At 45.4% G+C, this 20,198-nt stretch overlaps 2 long non-coding RNA genes across 2 annotated transcripts; both read left to right on the top strand.

Moving 5' to 3' along the window:
- The first annotated feature begins 49 nt into the window (after positions 1–49).
- On the top strand, positions 50–16,136 carry LOC105490385 (uncharacterized). Its single transcript, XR_011606050.1, has 4 exons — positions 50–182; positions 4,665–4,740; positions 12,738–13,032; positions 15,110–16,136. It is a non-coding gene; the product is annotated as an uncharacterized lncRNA (long non-coding RNA).
- Positions 16,137–16,960: 824 nt separating this feature from the next.
- Positions 16,961–19,722, top strand: LOC139355432 (uncharacterized). The gene is made up of 2 exons (XR_011606051.1): positions 16,961–17,336; positions 18,809–19,722. It is a non-coding gene; the product is annotated as an uncharacterized lncRNA (long non-coding RNA).
- Positions 19,723–20,198: the final 476 nt, after the last annotated feature.

Genomic DNA, 20,198 nt, shown 5'->3' with positions numbered 1-20,198 from the left:
TCAGCTGTTAACAGTTTAGAATGTTGCTGTTCCCAGGAACCTTTGCACTGAACAGTGGAGATGGGGTGGGCAGGCGTGGAGGGGTGAAAGAGGTGAGGGGTGAGTATCTTTACTCCCCAGTGACCTGCACTCTGATGAGAGAATTTAGGCAGGACCAGCTGGGCCAGGAAGGCCTTTTGAGGGTGAGAGAGCTGGTTCTTGACACCCTTCCAATCATAGCCCCTTAGTACTCTGAGCTGCTTTTCCTCTCCTTCTGCCTATAAAAAAAAAGAGAGAGAGAGATGTCCTGGCACGTGCTAGTCCTTAAATAAGTAGTAAGTAGTATTGTCATCACTATAAAGTCAAGAATGAAAACAACATAAAATGTGAAAATATACATAGCCCAGCCTAAACACACGAGTGCTTGGAGGATGCCAAGTAGGAGATGTAGGTGGGTTTTTTTTTAGGCAGAGCTTCTGAAAGGCAGTGTCCATCGGGGTTTTGAAGCATCTGCCTTCTTGGTGGAAAAAAATGTCTGAGCAAATACAAGGAAGTGAAAACCAGCAGGTATACACAAGAATAGCTAATAACTGAAATGATGGTCCCTCTAAGGGGCGGATAAGAGCTGATTAGATGTCAGGAGGCAGTGAGAGGGCAGAGAGGAGCCAAGCTGAGGGGACACTTGACAACCAATTCACCTTTGGCTGCAATTGCACGTGTCCATGTGTCAGTAAAAGGAAATGTCTTCTAGGAGCCTGAAAATCCCAGGCTGAGGATAATACATGGGACCTCATCCAGAGCAACAAGTATAAAGCAAGAGGCAAGGTGCAGGATGCAGCGGGGTGTTCAAATGCAGAGGGGAGGGCAGTAATAGTGGTGATAATAGTGGTTTCAGCCTTTCCATGCTCACCAATTGCAGCAAAAAAGTTCAGAAAGGTAAGACCACAGAGAAAAATGGAGGATCAGGCAGGAGGAAGTCATTAGAAACAACTGTGCTCTCAGGGCAATTTCGTTTAAAATACTGACATTGTATTTAGTATTTTGCTAGTGATTTCAAAAATTAACATTTTTATTGTTTTTCTAGGTTGGGAGGTGTACTGAGGGCTTGACAAATATTGAGTTGAAGTTCTGGCCTGGCCCCACTCCCTGGTGCTAAATTTGCACAAGTGGTACCCCTTATCTTGGAGGTGTTGTGGAAACCATTGCTTCCACCCCACTCATCTCTTTTTAGCCCCTCGCTAGTCAGTAGATCTTGCCAAATTAAGTCCTCTTTACATAGCTTGTGCTTCCCCCTACAGTGTCACTACGATAATAAGTGAGTGTGGAAGGGAGCCCGCAACGCTTTCCAGAGATAAAGCTCTCTCCCTATTTTTTTCCAACCCAAGCCCACTCCCATGTCAAGTTAACCATGGTTTTCAGTGGATGGTAAGATCACGGGAAATGTTTATTTCCTTTAAGCTTTCTGCATTTTCCAAATACTAATTCCATAGCTAACTTTGTTTTAAAGAAAGAAAAGTAGGTTGCAGATTACTGGAGTTTATTGAAGTTATTCTTAGAAAGTCTTCTGAGAAAATCCTCCAAAGCATGAAATTCCCAGTGACTTGACCCTGTCTCTGTGTCTCTTTCAAGAGAAAATCCTCAGTGTAATATGCAAGGTTTTTAATTTAGTTTTTTAAAAGATGCATGACAAGAGACTCTACAAGGTGAGCTTTACAAATGCATTTCTAAATAGAACATTTGCCATCCATCCCCCAAGTAACTGTGTCTCTTCCTTTTTTTTTTTTTTTTTTTTTTTTTGAGACAGGGTTTCACTCTTGTCACCCAGGCTGGAGTGCAGTGGCTTGATCTCGGCTCACTGCAACCTCCGCCTCCCAGGTTCAAGCGATTCTCCTGCCTCAGCCTCCTGGGCAGCTGGGATTACAGGCACCTGCCACCACGCCCAGCTAATTTTTGTATTTTTAGTAGAAACAGGGTTTCACCATATTGGCCAGGCTAGTCTCAAACTCCTGACATCAAGTGATCCGCCCACCTCGGCCTCCCAAAGTGCTGGGATCACAGGCATGATCCATTGCACCCGGCCGTGTCTCTTCCTTTCAATGTAGGATGTCACTCATGAGCATCAATTCTTCACTGCATTAAGGAATGTGTGATTTTGGAAAGTGCCTGAGTATAGAATTGTGAGGGCATGGCCTATGTCTTAGGCCTTGGAGAAACTCAGCTAGCAGAGAAGAATGGAGAAAGTGGTCATAAGGTTATGATTGTCTCAAAACCATATGCAGATAATATGACCTTGAGCTGTGAAGCACAAGGTGCCACAGAGACAGGGTTGTGGGATGATGGCGGTGACAGACAGAGACACAGGGCTTTGGGCCTAGTGAGACCCTGAGCAGAGGAGCCAGCTGGTACCATGAGATAATAAATTTGCGTGTGTGTTTTTGTTTGTTTTGAGACGGAGTCTTGCTCTGTCGTCCAGGATGAAATATGATGGTGAGATCTCGGCTCACTGCAAACTCTGCCTCTTGGGTTCAAGCAATTCTCCTGCCTCAGCCTCCCGAGTAGCTGGGACTACAGGCATGCATCACCACACTGGGCTAATTTTTGTATTTTTAGTAGAGATGGGGTTTCACTATGTTGGCCAGGCTGGTCTCGAACTCCTGACCTCAGGTGATCTGCCCACCTTGCCCTCCCAAAGTGCTGGGATTACAAGCATGAGCCACTGTGCCCCACCTCGTATTGCTTTAAATTAATAAGCTTTGGTAATGACATAGCAACAGAAAACTAATACAGTGAGTAAAGAGGGAAGTAAATGTTGAGGACCGAAAGGATGCTACATCTAGGGTTCTAGGAGAAGCTGGGAAGCAAAAAAGCATCGTGGCTGGCTGGAGTCATTCCACCAAAGGTGTTGAAATACAGTCAAGCAAAGAAAACCTGCTCTCCTCCTTAGGAGAGCAGCACTTGAATCCCCCTGGCAGGGATGAAAACCAAAGTCTCCTTTGCGAGAGAAGTGCTCAGGTGACTGGTGCCGGCTATGGCTCCATGACTGCTACCCAAGGAAAGCTTGGTAGGGAGAGTGGAATCAAGACAGAGGTGAGGTGTACACACTCAGGTGCACACAAGCGCTGCCATTTTGTTGTGCATTCCCAGTTCTTTCAGAATATTGGAGGAAAAAAAGCACAGTCAGTTTATTTTTCCTCCAAAAGAGCCAATATTTGGGTTTTCTTTCTTCTTTTTTACATTTTTGGAAGGGTCACAGCAGTTTAAAAAAAAAAAACTGGTGAATCATTTTAATGTTTGAATAATTTAAAAGGGTTCAGAGGGACTATTTCTTTAATGTTGGAAATAATTGGAAGTTATATAATTTGCACAGGAAGAACAAATAGCTTTAAAAAAAACCCTTTATCTCCTTTTCTTGCACCATCTCAAGGGCCCTAAATCCCCACTGGAGACATTTTTAATGACAGAGTTATCTTTATGAAATTGCAAAGTTCTAGCAAATTGAATAATAGAATATTAAGTACCTATTCTGTAAGAAAAGCATGGCAGTGTGCCATGATGATGTCTACAACACAGAAGCAAATTACAGACATAGAAAGACAATTAACAATACAGGATAATTGTACCTGGCACGAGGAGTCCAGACAATCAAAAGTGGAATTGCTAAGGAGGAGGGAAATTATCTAGAGTCAAGGCAACCAGACTTAAGCCCTTCTTGGAAGGAAGGATGACTGTCCATCAGTGGTGAGAAATGAGAAGAAGGGAACTCAAAAGGCACGGGTAAAGCTGGGAAGATCAGAAGGGTCTAGACATATTGATGCACCAATAATAAGTAAACCAGATAATAGTAAACCAGAGATAATAAGTAAACCAGGTGGTATTCGCAACAGGAAGTAGGGGAGATGTTTGGAAAAGCAATCAATGGTGGAAGTTTTGATCGCTGAGTCTAGACCTTTCCAATCTGCAATGGAAACCACCGAAGGCTTTTGGAGCCAACAAAAGCAAATGTGCCATGAAGATCCATGGTTAGTAGTGTTTGGTTTTGTTTGGATTGGTGGCAGGGAACCTGGTGAGAGTTTATGGCACTGATGAGGACCCAGCCAGGGCAGTGGCAGTGGAAAGGAGAGGAGAAGGTGGCATTCAAAATACAATATATAGAAAAATCAAAAGGACATGATGCCACTCGAGAAAATCTATTGATGTCACAAAGCTTCAAAGGTTTGGGCTGGGACCTTGCTTCTTTGAGGGGGGACAAGTGGTCTCAGGCAATCTTCTTTCTCTTTGCAGAAGAATATAATTTTGGTGTGCTTACTCTAACATTCTTACAGAATTAGCTCATGACTAATTAAGAGTGTCAGAGATTTAAAAAATTAGTCATGTCTGGCACAGAGCATGGTAATGGTGTGAAAGAGCTGCCTGCAGCAAGTATGAGACAACTTTTAAAGATGCTCTTTGGGTGCAGGTGGGTGCCAAAAGGTGCTGCTTGAGCCCTGAGATTCCATGGGCTTCCATATATCATCATCTTTGGTTCCCAGCTAAGCTGTCAGCTTCTGGGTTTGCCTCAATTTCCTTCTCATGGAAATAGGGCCTCAAAAGAGGAGCACCCTGAGAAATGTGTGTGATTAGCCCTAATGCCAGTCTCATCTTCCCCCACCCAACCACTTGACATTGTTCTTGCCTCCTCTCTGCAGCAGTTGTGAAACTGAGCCATCAACTGCTGCCTTGTGCCTGGAGATCAGTAAAATGAAGGACATGGAGACACTAAAGGTAAGAGCTAACATTTATTGAGCATCTACAGTATACCAAGCCCTCTTTTTTCTAGAAACAAACGAACACAAAGTTCTTGGAACAGTGCCTGGCACAGTCGGGCTCCATCAAGTTTCATTTCCTTTCTCCATGCTATTAAATGAGAAAGAGGGCATGAGGAGGTGGGAGGAAACGAGCCAGAAAGGGAAGGTAGGAGACTGGCAAGAAGAAGCCCTGGCTGCTCTGAGATGCAACATGCAGGTTCCCCCAACCCTCCTGGAGTAGGAGAAGCTGCCCCTCACTGACCACTCAGGAAGGAGAGAAGCCTCCCATGTCAATGCCCCCAGCTCTCATCTGGGTCACAGCCAGCAATGAGGACAGGTGGGAGAGTAGAAGGGATGACTCTTCTCCCCTGGGCTGCCTCTGATCCCCACCAAGTCTGTCCTCTGTACCCAACTTACCCTCCTGGTCAGAGGAAAATGTCCTGGGAAATAATCCCTGCCTTCCCTTGTTTTTTCTTCCTTTGTTTCATAATTAGTTTCTGCACCATTTTAGCTTTTTTTAAAGAGGGGGAAAAGCACTTGATTGAATTATACTCCAGGGAGATATAGGTCTAAAGAATCTGGGATCTGGCTTCCAAGTGGGCATCTTCCTCTCTCGTGAGCCCCCAGACTCTGCTGTCAGTGGTAAGGTCTCCTCCCCAGTATGGCTCACATGTCACTTAGGAGACTGCTGGGGCTCTAGTGGTATGAAGAGGTACATATTCAGACCCCAAAGTCTTAAAGGCTGGTGCAGTAGGTAAACTAGATAAACAGAACCCACACTCAGGAGACCTGGATTCTAGTCTACAGTTTGCCAGCTAATAGCTTGAGAAAAATCACAACACTTCAGAGTCTCGGTCTCCTCGTATACCACACAGGAAACACAACACTTATCACACAGACCTGCTGGATTGCTGTAAGGGTGGTAAGATAACTCATGCACAGGGTACCCTTGTTGGTGCATGGCATCTACTTGTGCTACCTAAATGGCTGAACCCCGATGCTTCCCTCCCACCTTTACCTCCTTTCCCAGATCCAATGCTCTGGCATTACATCAATGCAGAAAGAGAAGGTAAGTGCTTTCAAAGAGAAAAGGCAGCAGAGGTGGGCTGGGGGAATGTTATGGACTGAGTGTGTTCCCCCACAATTCACATATTGAAATCAAATCCCCAGTGTGATGGTATTAGGTGGTGGGGCCTTTTGAAGTGATTAGGTCATGAGGGTGGAGCCCACATGAATTGGATTGGTGCCTCTATAAGAAGAGGTACCAGACGACTTTTTAGCTCTCTTTCCACTATATGAGAATACAGCAAAAGTTGGCAGAGACCCTCCCCAGAACCTGTCTCTGCTAGCACCCTGATCTCAGATTTCTAGCCTCCAGAACTATAAGAAATAAATGTTTGTTGGTTAAGCTACCCAGTCTATGGTAATTTGTTATAGTGATTTGAACTAAGACAAAGATATGGTTAATCTGCTTTATGAAGGATTATCTCCTTGGCAGATGGCCCCCATCTCCCCCACTCTTTATTTTTAAATATCAGATTCGATCTACTAAAGGTGCTAACTGAACACTCTCCATTGTCTTCACTTCCCTTTTGAGTTCTGGAGCCCTAAACCAGACTGTGTTCTCTAAGTCTATGTTTAGTAGGCAAGAAGACTGTTACAAACAGGTAATCTAGGCATTTGTAGAGTTCACAAAACAAAAGGAGCATTTTATATACTGTTTTTTTAATATACAGTGCTTTGCTATTGGTTCCCCTCAGAGGAGAGAAGCAATGATAGAAGTTTCTAGAAAGGCAAAGCTCCAGAATCAGGCTAGAAATTGCTCTCTGACAATATGTTGTGGTTCTGGGACCCACAAGATGTCTTGGGAAAGAAGCTTTCAAGCTTGGATCCTAAATTTTTACTGCAAATCCCTTTATTCCACTGGCCTATGAGCTCCTTGAGGGTGGGCACTATGTCTTCGTGATTTTTGTGTCTCCAGGATATAGCATATGGTGGGCACCCACTACCTCTTTGTTGAATGAGCATTGTTTCACGTGTCTACCCAAATCAGGTAGAAAACTTGGAGCCATAGACTCCTGGGACCTGCCACCACCAGGCCAGGGAATATAGGATTCCCAAATACAGGTTCTATTTTTGGATTCTGTCTGTGAAAGTCCTGGGGATACACTAACCAAAAAAGATGAATTCCAAGTGTGTTGCTCAACTTCTAGTTCCAACCAAATGGAAGGCATGCATTGCACACTATCTCCCTCATGATTACAACCAAACACTCTTAACAAAATACAAAAAAAAAAAAAAAAAAAAAAAAAATGAACCAAGGTCTCTGAAAAGTCCTCTAAAAGCAGCTAGATTGCAAAAAGAAGTCAAAATTTGCTGAATGACCAATATGGTGAATTTCCTGGAATTTGTTTTCTCCTGGCTTTGACCCAAGGGTGAGCTGAATCATGAGACCTCCCAGCAGTCATGGACAGCAACAATGCCAAGAAATGGCCCATCTTTCTGGATAGATAATCTAGAAAAGGGGCCCCTGCCAGACAGAAAACGTGGGGAAAATCTTTGTCTTTTTTTCTCTCAGCTCAGCCCCACAGTCAGATGCAGCCCCCAAACTGCACCGCCACCACCTTGGCAGCAGCTTGAGCACTAAAATCTCGAGAGAAAACCTGTCCCTCTGGGTAGAGAAATTCAGAAAAGGGGTCCCCGTTAATGTCAAGAGTGTCGGGAGAGTCCTCACTTTTTTCCTCTTGCACTTTGCTCTAAGGTCTGGCCAAGTTGAATGAAAGTTTGTGGTATCATCAGCGGCTCCAGCTCTGAGAGAAATCTATCCTTCTAGCTAGAGGACCAGGAAAAGGAACTGGTCCTTTTCCTGCAAGAGAGAAATCTTTCAGAGGAAAGAGCGGGAGAAAGAGACTTCATGTAGGAGCCAACACAAGTCCTGAGCTCACCCCCAAGACGTGCACGTGTGGAACACAAACAGCTTAACAAAGGCTTTGAAAAGTGAGCTGACATTGAGACCACTGCCTACAGGAGTAATGAGACAGAACTTGCTGTTGAACTTAACGGGGTTGATTGCCTGCTAAAACAAAACAAAACTCAACATGCTTTATGATTTTTAACAGGACCCAGAGTCTCATAATGTACTACATGAAATGTCCAGGATACAATTTAAAACTACCCAATGTGATAAGGACCAGGAAAACATGACCAGTTCTCAAGGGAAAAGATAAGACAATATTGGAATTACAGAAAAAAAAAAAAAAAAAAACTCCAAAGCATCTATTATAATCATCCTATGTGACATAAAGGTGAATGCTCTTACAATGAATGGAAACATAGAAATTCTCAGTCAAGCAATAGAAACTATATAAAAGAAGAACCAAATGGCAATATTAGAACTGAGAATCACAATATCTGAAATTCACTGGATGAGATGAGCCCAATAGCAGAATGCAAATGACAGAGGTAGTGTCAGTAGACTAGAAGGTAGATCAACAGAAATGATCCAATCTGAAAGATAGAAAAGTGTTTGGAAAATAATGAATAAAGCTTCAGGGATCTGTGGGACAATACTAGATGGTCTAATGTTCATGTCATTGGAATCCTTAAAGGCAAGGAGAAAGAGATTGTTACAGAAAAAAAGTTTGAAAAAACAATGGCTGAAAACTTCCCAGATTTGACAACTGACATAAATTTAAGATTCAAGCAGCTCCTTAAACCTTTAACAGGATCAACATAAACAGAACTGAACATCTCACAACTCCTTACCTTCCTACTTGCCAATGCCCTCCTCCTCACTTATCTGGACTCTGAAAGCGTCTGAGCTTTTGACCCTGAGGTAAGGGAAGGGGCACATGAATAGGAGTCAGACCTCTGGTGATTTTAACCCTGGCTCACTGACATGTGTGAGAGCTGGAGAAAACCAGTCCTTCTGCCTGGGCCTCAGTTCCTCACCTGAAAAAAATCTCAGGGTTGAACTAGACAGTCTTCTAAGTCCCTTCAGCTCTAAAATACCAACCCTTTATCAACTCCTATGTGAACTTTTTCTGTTCAAAAATGATATTATGTATCAAACCCTAATGCTATGAAACAAAAAACTACTTTTCTTCCAAGAGTCTTTCAATCCTTATAATGGTGCAAGTGACTGAAATGAAGATGGTTACAAAACAGAACCAAAAATGGAGTTTCATAGCAACCGGAATGGAAGTCAGCTTTCCCAGCAGCTTCCGGCGGAGCCCTGCAAGCACCATGGGAAGCCTGGAATGCATTGGAAAGGACAGGAAGCTCTGTAGAAAACTTTTCATTTTCAATAAATGCATTTCCAATTTCATCATGTTTTCCAGATGCTAAGGCACAGAATATAATGCCCCTACTGCCTTGGACTCTGAGTTTGGCATCCAGTCTGTCAGACTGTGTTAACTCACCCACATGTGTAAACACGTTAACAAGCACCGTTTGCATAGCATTTTACAGTTTACAGAGCAGCTCCCATGCATTACATCATTTCATCCTCCCAGCCTCTGAGGTTGCAATCATCTGTTTCCTCAGAAGAAACAGTTTGAGAGAAGTGGACGTTTTCCTCCAGACCATCCAGCCCTAGCTTGTCTGGCTTCCAAATTTGTCCTCTTTCCTATCACAAAGAACCAGAGTCCTGGGTAATGCCCGAGCCACGCTGTGAGCACCAGTCATTGGGCCAGGGGCCGATTGTCTCACATTTGCAGAACAGGCTGGAGAAGATTCAGATCTTCTCAGCTCATTTCTCCAGACAGAAGTACAGTGCTGAGAGCTGGCTCCAAGACTCGTCTGTCCCGCTTCCATTCCCTCCTTTGCCCTGAGGCAGATGGCTTGGCTTGGAGAGGCTCTCTGGTGTTAGACACAGCAAGTTTTTCATTCCCACACCCCACATACGATGGCTCTTTTGAAAATATCTTTCCTCCCCTCCTTCCAGCTGCTTGTGAGGGTGCAGGGCTTTAACTCAAGCAGACTTGGGGATGGATGGGACTCCTTCAGGTTTCACCATTGATTGGCCTTGAAGAGCTTTGCGGCTTGGCCCCCACTTGCTCTCCTCTCTGCCAAGGCGTTGCGATTCCCTCCCACTCTTGCACCTTCATGTGGCCCCCACTCTGCCCTGGTGTGCTCGAGGTCATTCTCCCCTCCCTTCATGAGCCATTTTCAGCTCATTTTTTGGCATATTGTCTCTTCGTTTTCAAGAAAAAATACAAAGTAGTCTCTGTGAGTGTGATGATTCTGAGTCATTGCATGCTGTCATCATTCCAGAACAAAAAGATGTCAAAAGGTGGGTGGGTTCATTTCATCTGCAAGGGAATAGGCCTTCTCTTCTTTGTTTTATTTTCTTCTTTGTTTTACCCTTGATGACTCATTTAACCTGAATCAAAGCTGAGTAGTCTTGGCCTTCAAATAGGAGGCTGGGGTTGGGGGGAGCAGAGTGGAGGCACCACCTAAACTGGGGCCATAGGCCTGAACCTTAGGAGCCATGTTCTTATGGCATGGAGCCTGCAGAAGGGGCTGAGAAAATAGAGAGGTAGCATGTGGAGCCCTTGCTCATGTTTGGACCTCAGTTTTCCCGTCTATAAAAAACTCAAGGCCAGGCACAGTGGCTCACGCCTGTAATCCCAGCACTTTGGGAGGCTGAGGCGGGGTGATCACTTGAGGTCAGGAGTTCAAGACCAGCCTGGCCAACATGGTGAAATCCTGTCTCTACTAAAAATACAAAAATTAGCTAGGCATGGTGGCGGGTACCTATAATCCCAGTTACTCAGGAGACTGAGGCAGGAGAATCACTTGAACCCAGGAGGCAGAGGTTGCAGTGAGCCGAGATCATACCACTGCACTCCAGCCTGGGCGACAGAGTGAGACTCTATCTCAAAACAAACAAACGAAAAAGCTCAAAAGGATCACACAAGAGCAGGTTGGGAAAGGGCTTGGGGTGTATGGTCTCAGTATAAATATTTCCCTGACTCACTGTGCTTTCCTACCTAGGAATTGGAATCTTGATTCAAGAAAGGAGGTTCAGCCCTCACCTGGCTTAGGAACCTGGACAGATGGAGAGAACAGGCTTTGCTGTCAGACAGACAAGTTTGGGTACTCCCTCTGCTGCTTCCTGGCTGTGTGACCCTAGAATACCCAACTTCTCTGAGTCTCGGTTTTGAGAGGTTGAATAATTATTCTAGGGTTACACAGCCAGGAAGGAGCAGCGGGAGTACCAAACCTAAGTATTCCATGGCCTTGGATTCACGTAGTCTCCCTGATGGGTTTGCAGGCCTCACTCACCAGTGCAGCCTGTGAGGCAGGACTCTGCTGGAGCCTAGAAGTAGTGAAGCAACACCCTGGGATGGCAGCTCTCAATATGGGGACTGGACCACAGCAGGAGGCCTATGAGAATGAAAGTATTGATTTTGAGAAAGAGGGACTTTTTGTCTTTGTCGTGGTGGAAGCCACTGTCTATGAGGGTCTCAGGCAGGCTGGGCTGTTTAGTGATCCACTGACCCCTTAAGGTTCCTACACAGGTGGCCCAGGGGTCCATGAAGAGCTCTGTGCCATTCTGGGAGAGTGATGAAATTCGTCTCTGTAATCCCTCCTTTCAATAAGAGTTTTAGTTAGCACCCCCTGGAGAATCAGCTCTTTGGGAGTCTCCCAAGAAAACCATGACCAAATCATGCTAAACAAATCACACACTGTTCTGCCTTAGAACTCTAACTTGCATCATTGTTTAGCCTGGAATGTCCTCTCTACCCACCAAAATCCTACCCATATCTGAGACCAGCTCCAATTCTAACTCTTCTAGAAAGTCCTTCAAAACCTCTGTAGCCTACAGCGATTTTTCCTTGCTCAAAATACATGGTCATGCCGCCATTTTCTTCCTGGAGTAAGGCTATTGTTTTTGTTACCCTCTGTCTTTGTTTCTTCATAAATGTTGGTTTCCTCCATTTTCCTCATTTCCTACTTCCAACCCAGTCACCAAACCTGTTGGTTGTAGCTCTTAAAGTAGTCTCAAATTCCTCAACCTCTCTGCACCTCTCTGGGCTGTTTCCTGGTTCAAGCCACCATCCCAGCAACAGCTCCTAATTGACCTCTCTGAATCCAGTCCTGCTTGCTTTCATCTACTCTATATCCTGAGGCCAGAGGACTCTAACATACAAATCTGCTGCTTCAAGTCCTTTATCTCACTGGCCTTGAGATAACACAGAAACTCTCCAACAGGCTTTCAAAGTCCTTCACTTATGGGCCCCTGCCTACCTTTCTGGTGTTTCTCAACATTCCCCACCTTTACCAACACCATCACCCAGGCCTGCCGCAGTCTGGTCAGAAGGTTATGCGTGCTCCTGCACATTCTCTCCACGGGGAATACACTTCCTTCCCACTTGCCACACCCCTCTCGGTGCATGCTTAGCTTACACATACTCAGTCTTCAGGTCTCCACTGTAATGATATCTCACCCACTCGGACTTGCCACGCCATCCCAGTTTACACCCAAAGTAATCACTGCAATCTTCATTCCATTTTGTAATTGCATCACTGCAATCTTCATTCCATCACTGCAATCTTCCCATCACAGCAATCTTCATTCCATTTTGTAGTTGCCTGTTTACTTGCCTCTGTCCCTCACTAGACTACAAGCAATTTTAGAGCAAGAACCATATCTGCACAGTTTACTGTTGTATACCCAGTTACATGGTTCTTGCTCTAAACCCAGTGCCAGGCTCAGTGTCTGCTGCTAGTAGAGGCTCAAGAAATAATTCTTGAATAAATGGATGAAAAGTAGAATGAACCTATACATCCAGGCCCTCAAGGGCAGTGACCATTCCTCTTGCTTCCCTGGATCTCCCTTCAGGGACTAATTCAGGGCCCTGCAGATTCTGGCTGCCAAGGAAAGGAAGTGATTGTTTGCTCTTAGCGAAAAAGCCTTGTTATTTTAATAGCATGCTCCTCTATTTCTTCATGTTTCCCTCTCTTCAGATGGAAAGTTTTTGAACTACATACTGGCAGGAATGTGGCTGACAACACGGTGACCTGGATCTGCCTCCAGGGGTGCTGGCAGAGCAGGGCCCTCATGCAGGGTTAGGAGATGCATGGAATTCAAGGCCTCCGAGTGACAGTTAGCAGAACCCGAATGGGCTGCTCATCAAGGAAACAGCCCTGATGGAGTCCAGGAACTCAAGTTCCAGTTCTGGTTCCTTCGCCATTCAGCTGTGCCATGATAGGCACATCACTTAGCCTCACTGGAGTTCAGTTTCCTCAGTAGCAAAATGTGGTAAGGCAAGGGGAAGAACCAATAATTTATCTTCACTTACAACTCTGAGTTATTATTCTATGAAAAAAGTATGTTGGCTGAGCACGGTGGCTCATGTCTGTAATCCCAGCACTTTGGGAGTCTAAGGAGAATTGCTTGAGCCAGGCGTTTAAGACCAGCCTGGGCAACATAGCGAGACTCTGCCTCTACAAAAAAGAAAAAAGAAAAAAGAAAAAATATGTCACCATATTTCCACTAGAGGTGAAGAAAAATTGGGCTGTTTTCAACCTAAAAGTCAGGACAATTAACTTACCTAAAATGAGTGAAGTGTTTTGTAATAATAATCTCATGTATTAGATAAGACTTTAAACTTCTTAGTAAATTTTTATATTTTTTATGCTTTCAGTAACTGCGGCAGAGGCAACTGTATGGGTTGCCAATATCTGTTCTCCCAGCCACCCCTATCAATTTTATTAGAAATGGCAATATGGCCAGGCATGGTGGCTCACCCCTGTAATCCCAACTCTTTGGAAGGCCAAAGTGGGTACATTGCCTGAGCCCAGGAGTTGGAGAGCAGCCTGGGCAACATAGGGAGACCCCTGTCTCAAAAAAAAGAAAAAGAAAGAAAGAAGGAAGGAAGGGCAATATGTGCAGTTAAAAACTATATTCCCCAGCCTCTCTTGCAGCTAGATATGACCATGTGACTAAATTGTAGCCAAAAAGTTATAAGCAGAAGTGTCATGTGCAGCATTTAGGAAGCCTCCCTCAAGGAAGAGAATACATGCTTTGCCCTCTTCATCTTCTGCTGGCTGAATGAGAATAAGATGTCTGAAACCCAGGCAGCCATATGGGACTATGGGGTAAGGTGCCAAGAGTGCTGGTGTGGCAAGACAGAGGGAGCATGGGTCCCCAACAAAAGGAGCTACCTTCCCAGTCCTGGGCTATCCTCCTTTTAGGATCCTTTGGCATAATCACTTTTTCTTTTCTTTTCTTTTCTTTTTTTTTTTTTTTTTTTTTTGAGACAGAGTCTCGCTCTGTCACCCAGGCTGGAGTGCAGTGGCATGATCTCAGCTCGCTGCAAGCTCTGCCTCCTGGGTTCATGACATTCTCCTGCCTCAGCCTCCCGAGTAGCTGGGACTACAGGTGCCTGCCACCACGCCCGGCTAATTTTTTTTTTTGTATTTTTAGTAGAGACGGGGCTTCACCATGTTAGCCAGGATGGTCTCGATCTCCTGACCACGTGATCCACCCGCCTCAGCCTCCCAAAGTGCTGGGATTACAGGCATAAGCCACCGCACCTGGCAAGAGAAAAATCACTTCTAACTTGCTAAATAACTATTGTGTTTGTTTTCCTGTCCCAAACCTAATCCTAACTGAGAAAACAATGATCTGCTTTATGCAAGCCCCTGTGCTAGATGCTGCAGGGGATGCAAATGTATATGGGCTTTAGATACACAGAGACTTGGGCAAGAGCATTCACCCCTACACAGAATGCAAGAACATTCTGTCTAGGGGTGAAAGAAGTGCCCAGAAGAGTTTGATATGACAGAACAATGTGGGCATGAAGAGATGTGGTGAGGGAGTATGATGGAAGGCTCTTGAATGCCAGGCTAATGAGGCTGGAGTTCATCCTGTGACAGAGCAGATAATCTTGTTCCAATGTACAAATGAAGAAGCCCAGACCTCAATAGGTTGAAGGACTTGTCCAAGGTCACCCAGCCAGGGAGTGGCAGAGCCCATCTCAATTCTCCTGACCCTTGGTCCAGTGCTATCTTTCAATTTTGTGCTCTTTGAGAGAATCTGGGGCAGACACAGCCAGAGAACAGGACTATATCTCCCCACCCCCATCACACCCCAACAGGTTCAAGAGGGGGTTTTGGGGGTTGCTACAAGTCTAGGATCTGGACCTATCCTTAACTCAGAGCCCACTCCATGGGCCTCCTGTGTAGCTCCCCTCACAAGGCTATCACAGCTGTGGCGCTATCCCACTATGGAATAAGTATCAATGTGTCTAGCACAGTGCTGGGTGCTTTATGTACATAGTCTAATTTACTGCCCTCAGCAGTCTAAAAAAATTAAAAATATATTTATTTTATAGGTGAAGATGCAGAAACTGAGTATCTAAGAAATGAAGCCACCTACTCAAAGCCACTCAGTTGATAGCAAAGTGGAGATGCAAAGCCATGTTTGTTCAACTCCAAAGACAAGTTCCATCAACCACATTCTAACATCTTCCTGATCCCTGCCAAAGCATAGAACAGTCTCCTGTCCCTACTCAGACTCCAAGAACTTACCTGATTTGATGGGCTGACCAGTGCCAGGGACCTCCTGTCAGGTTCCAGCTGGTCACGTTCTACCTGGAGCCAGGAGCCAGTTTCCCCTCCAGCAAGCACATCACTCATGCCCTGCCCATGACCCCACATGGGTCAGGGATCTCCTGGACAGGGGGCAGGCCCCCGCCTTCTGTGACCTCAATCTTCCTGGGACTCTTAGTCTTGGTTGGTCATGGGGCAGGGGTGTCAGAGTTTTCCCAATCTAGTTTCTAGAGTTCACAGATTCCAGAGGGCTGTTTCCTGGGATCAAGGACACTTTGTTTTGTGTGTCCTGACTGTGGCTGTCATGGTTAGAATGCATTAATTATGAATCGAGCTGACATTCTTTCAGGAAACAACTGGTCGTTAGAACAGAATCTTCTCTCATTACCAGCATTTGGAAAGTTGAGTTTCATTTTGTCAGTCATTCAATGTGCATCTTTCCAATAATGTGGTATGTCCAGCGTTCCAGCATGAACCACATATTTCCCCAAGCTGACCATACAGCTTTCTTCTGGAACTTTCACAGGAAACACCCTGAGATGTAGCCTGCAGAGCTGAAGGCGACAGATGAACCTCAGCCCCTCTGCATTCATTGCGCAACTATGAGGGGACAAGCAGTTTGCCCTCAGTTGTCATCAGCCCACATGATTCCTGTCTGGCACAGCCTCCCTTCCCATTGGCCAAACTCTCACCATTCCTTTTCAGGCTCCGCCTAAGTGTCTCACCCCTACACCCTTTCCCTTAATCAGGCTGAAGTTGGAATGTGTTCACCCAATTTTATTATAACTAAATATATTCAGCTTGACCTAAGCTTTAGCAGATTTTAATAGTTATTAATGGAATATTCATCTATTTCCCTATACATACTGTAATCAACATTCCAATTCTCAAATGCACTAAAGTATCTGAAGATCAGACACTTTAAGTAATTTAAATTTATGACAAAGTTTTCTGAAGATATAAGCAGATCCTGTTAGATACAGATGCACTGTAGCATGATGAAATTCTTACACTTTCATGCACTGTAGCATGATGAAAATATCTGACCAGAGCCTGTCACTGTACCTTGTAGACATTCTTACAAATAGCTCTTATCTAATCCTCATAATCCATCACCCGTCACCCACAGGTGACAGTTAAACCATTGGATCCACATGATTACTAAAGGCTTGCTTCTTCATTGGCTGCAGGAATCTCATGAAAATCATGTCTTCATATATAGCAAAACTTTGGGCTTATGCATCCTTCTAGGAAGAATAAGCAGTTAATGGGCATGACAGGCCTTTGAAGCCTATGTAACCCTGCATGTGTGCAAGCTGCTCTTTTAAGTGGACAACAAAAGACAGTGGCAGAAGTCAGGCTGGGCTCCAGACCCAGCTCTACCTTAATAGTCAGGTGATCTCTATCAGGTCATTTGTATTCTCTGAACCTCAGGTTTCTTGTCTGTCAATGGAAATTATAATAATGCCTGCCCTACTGTGAAGTTCAGATGAGCTCATGGATGTGAACACCTTTTGTGGGTTACAGAGCAACACTTGAATGCCAGCCATCCTTTGTTAACGTATATTAACTCTTAGTTCCTACAATACTAGGAGGTAGATATCATCCCCTCCTTTCACAGATGTGGAGACTCCAATGAGTAGACCCTTGAGGAGCTGACCTTCCAACTCAGATCTCCCCATCCAATGCTCTTCCCCTCTGTGCCCAGGCACCATCCTCGGCTCCCATCCCTGCTCACAGCTGCATCATGTGCATACTGTGAGCATCACATCATACAGTCTTACCTTAAATCTGGGGTCAAATCAGTTGTCAAGAGCCACACACTGGGAAGAGGGAGATCAAGGAAAACCAGCCAAGCTCCTCCCAATATAAGGATGTTTGCCAAGTTCCAGGGAGCTCCTGCTACCCCCAGGCCTGGGTGAAGTAAGCACTGGATAGAACAGACAGGATACAATGGCATTGCCCTGAGAAGGCTTTCCATCTGGCTGAGGCAAGGACTCAGAGACACAGGTAAGCAACAGTCAAGCACAAAACAGCACATGGGGCTGGGCGCGGTGGCTCACACCTGTAATCCCAGCACTTTGGGAGGCTGAGGCGGGTGAATCCCGAGGTCAAGAGATCGAGACCATCCTGGCTAACACGGTGAAACCCCGTCTCTACTAAAAATACAAAAAATTAGCCAGGCATGGTGGCGGGTGCCCATAGTCCCAGCTGCTTGAGAGACTGAGGCAGTAGAATGGCATGAACCTGGGAGGCAGAGATTGCAGTGAGCCAAGATCGCGCCACTGCACTCCAGCCTGGGCGACAGAGTGAGACTCTGTCTCAAAAAAAAAAACAAAAACAAAAACAGCACATGGTTAGGTGCCAGGTGACTGGGGAGGCCAGAGGGACATTCCAGGTGCTCCAGGTAAAGACACCGGCAACTTCTGAAGCTCCTTGTGGCCCCAAGAGGCCCAAAAGCTGCCTCAATCTGGGAAGATACCAAATCTGCATCATCTCTCCTCTTTCCTTAACCCCACTTCTCAGGTTTTCCTCTCAGCCCTGTTCCTCCTGTCCCCAAAACTTTGCCTTATTATCTTCCCCTCTAACCCAGTGCTGTCCATGGAGATAGAATGTGAGCCATGTAAGTAATCTTAAATTGTGTAACACACAGATTAAAAAGAGAAACAGGTGAAATTAATCTTAATATATTTAATTCAACCCAGTATATTCTAATGAAATTATTTCATCATGTAATCAATATTTTTAAAATGATTGAGAATTGTACATTCTTCACATCAAGACTTCAAAACCTAGTGTGTGTCTTATCCTTAGAGCACATCTCAATTCAGACCAGCCACACTCCAGTGCTCGAGAGCCACCTGCGGCTCGTGGCCTGTACAGTGCAGCTGGAACCCAATGGGTGGGTTCTCTCTTCCCTGTGCTTTCAACCCATTCCTGTCTCCCTACTCCAGCCAGCTTACTCCAGGACCTTGCTGTCTCTTGCCCACATCCAAGCTATAGCCTTTGAACTAGACCTGTTCTTCCCAACCACCCTGCACACTGCTGGCCAAGCCCCCCATAGAAGTCATCTGTGACCCACCAGTGCCTCTCCATTGCACATGGAATTCAGGCTCTTCACAATCATCACTGATGGACCCTGTGAGCACCTTTCCCCATCCACCCACCATGCCCCTAGACCCCCCATGACTGCCTACTCTTGGCGGAGGGAGCCCACCACACTTTCCTTCCCAGCCTCTGCTCACTCTTCTCCCTCTGCCACAATCCAATTTCCCTCATGATGCCCTGCCCAGTTGCCACCTTCTCCAGGAGCTCCTTCCCCATCTTTCGATTTGAAATCACTTGTGCCATCCTTAGAGTCCTCAAACCAGTTCATCCACCCCCTTTGGCTCTAATTTCGTCTGCATATCTAGGGGTAGATTATCTCTGAGTTCTTTAAGAAAAGACCTTCTAACTTGATCATATCTCTCTCTGTCTTGTAGGTGATTTTTAAGGTCCCACTTGTGTCCCTCATTGGTCTACAGGCTCCATGAAGTCAGGTATCAAACATTTCCATTGCTATATTCTCCAGGCCTAATCTGGATCCTCCCAGGGCGGCTCTTCAGTGAACGTGTACTGAACTGAACAGACATTCACAGAGCAGATGGACAGCACTAGGGACTCATCCTCTGGCCCCAGAGGCCCATGAAAGAATATCCAGGCAGGCTGGACTACGCTGGGAAGGGGGAGGCCTGGACTCTCATCGACAGGGAGGGGCCCCAAAAGGAAGAGAAACCCATCAACATCCTGTGAACTAAATGGAAAGAAATGCTGTTTAGGAAAAAAAAACATGATAAATAAAATTCCTGAGAGCAGCTGCTAAGCCAGGGAGCACCACACTCATCCCCTTCTGCAAGAGAATGAAAAGATGGAGCTACAGCTCCCGTCCCACATCTGCATCTGGTGTGGCCTTCCCGCCACGGGCCAGGGGTCGGACCTGGTTCCACAGGCAAAGGGGCTGCTTAGGCTGGGCTTGAAATAGGCTGAGTGGAAACCTGCGCGCCCCTGCCTGCCTCCCTGTACATGGAAAGGAGCTTTCAGTTCGTATGGAGATTTCTGCCTTTGTCAGAGGAAGGCGTCCTCATCACAAGGCAGGGCAGGTGTCTGTGCCCAAGAGCTGAGCAGAGAACAAGCAGCCAGTGGAGGCTTTCGCTTGAACCGTGCAACCCTTACCTGATTGGGAAGCGCAAGTGACAATTAATAGTGAGTCACTTTATGTAAATGCCTCTCTCTTTTTGTATGCTATATTTAGAGAAACAAACTGCTTTGGCATTTAGAGATACATTTTATGTAAGAGTTTGTTGCTGATGCTGCTGTTACTGTTCATCATCCAGATAATAAAAGCAAACTAGAAATACTCAAATGCCAGTACCACCTCCAAATATATCCTAGGCCCCTTTCAGTCATCACATTCTTAATTTTTAGGAAGAGGCCTTGTCATAATCTGATGCTTGACAAAATGCTCTCTATCCTTGCATCACCCCCACTCCCCGCTTTCCCACTATGACTTTGCAAGTGCATTTGACTGTAACAACCTTAGGGGACACTAACTCACTGGTGGCGTTGAGCCAGCCCCTACTGTGCTGGGTCTCACCAGCTGGATTCAGCACCTCTCAGTTTCTCTCCCACTGTGGAGACTTTTTCAGCTCCATGAGTCCATAACCAGTGATCCCATTAGGAAACAATGCAGTTTCTAGAATTTTATGTCTGTAGGGAATACATCCACTTCTGGCTGAACTGTCCCTAAAATGCTGCTTAACATAGAGTTTCCAAACTTTCAAGCCTCAATAATGGCTCCAAGGAATTCAGTGTTTTCTTCTGCACCAAATGAAT

The sequence above is a fragment of the Macaca nemestrina genome, chromosome 7 (assembly GCF_043159975.1).
Source record: "Macaca nemestrina isolate mMacNem1 chromosome 7, mMacNem.hap1, whole genome shotgun sequence".
Taxonomy (NCBI): Eukaryota; Metazoa; Chordata; class Mammalia; order Primates; family Cercopithecidae; genus Macaca; species Macaca nemestrina.
Note: the sequence above shows the minus strand (reverse complement) of the source record. Positions and strands in the feature narration are given on the sequence as shown.